The sequence below is a fragment of the Pyxicephalus adspersus genome, chromosome 2, assembly GCF_032062135.1.
Source record: "Pyxicephalus adspersus chromosome 2, UCB_Pads_2.0, whole genome shotgun sequence".
Taxonomy (NCBI): domain Eukaryota; kingdom Metazoa; phylum Chordata; class Amphibia; order Anura; family Pyxicephalidae; genus Pyxicephalus; species Pyxicephalus adspersus.
Window position 1 is genome coordinate 1,228,357 of NC_092859.1, and position 729 is coordinate 1,229,085.

Below are 729 nucleotides of genomic sequence, written 5' to 3' on the forward strand. Positions count from 1 at the left end.
CATTGATTGTCCCCTTCTGATCACTCTATGCCATTGATTGTCCCCTTCTGATCACTCTATGCCATTGATTGTCCCCTTCTGTTCACTGAGTTACCTTTTTTTCTACTGTACGGCCAGGTAACTCCGTTAGGGCAGGGATCAGCAGCTTGCTTCCTGGTGCAGAATCACGGGGGCGCGTGTGCCGGCTTGTTACACACAGGATAAGGTATCGGAGGATGTCTTATTCATGGGTGAGTGCCTTATTTTAATTATTTTAGCAAAAACCTGGATGGCCTATTTGATGGGGGTGCCCTATAATCGTGAAAACACAGTAGCAGTCATCTGTTTCTGCGGGTATCAGCTTCTTTTATCTGTTAATATTGTTACCATATTTTTCGCACTATAAGACGCATCTGACCATGAGGTTTACAAGAGGAAAACAAGAAAAAAAAATATTCTGAACCAGTACCCGGGCTGTAGTGGCTTCTTTTACTTTCTTCTTTTATTACAAAGAAATCTTTGGTGGTCTGCGGCTCTGGCCAGTCTGCCTCCTGGGGGGTCAGGAGAAGGATCCTATTAAGGGGGCGCACCAGCCAGAGCCTTCCATATGGAATTGCAGGCCCCCCGAACTCTCCTATCAGAGGTTCTGGTATCATGACGTCACTCTGGAGGAAGTTTCGTCCTCTTTATGTGACCCAGGCAGAGGTGTAGTCTCTTCTTATGTTATGAATAAACCCCTGACCAGAACTA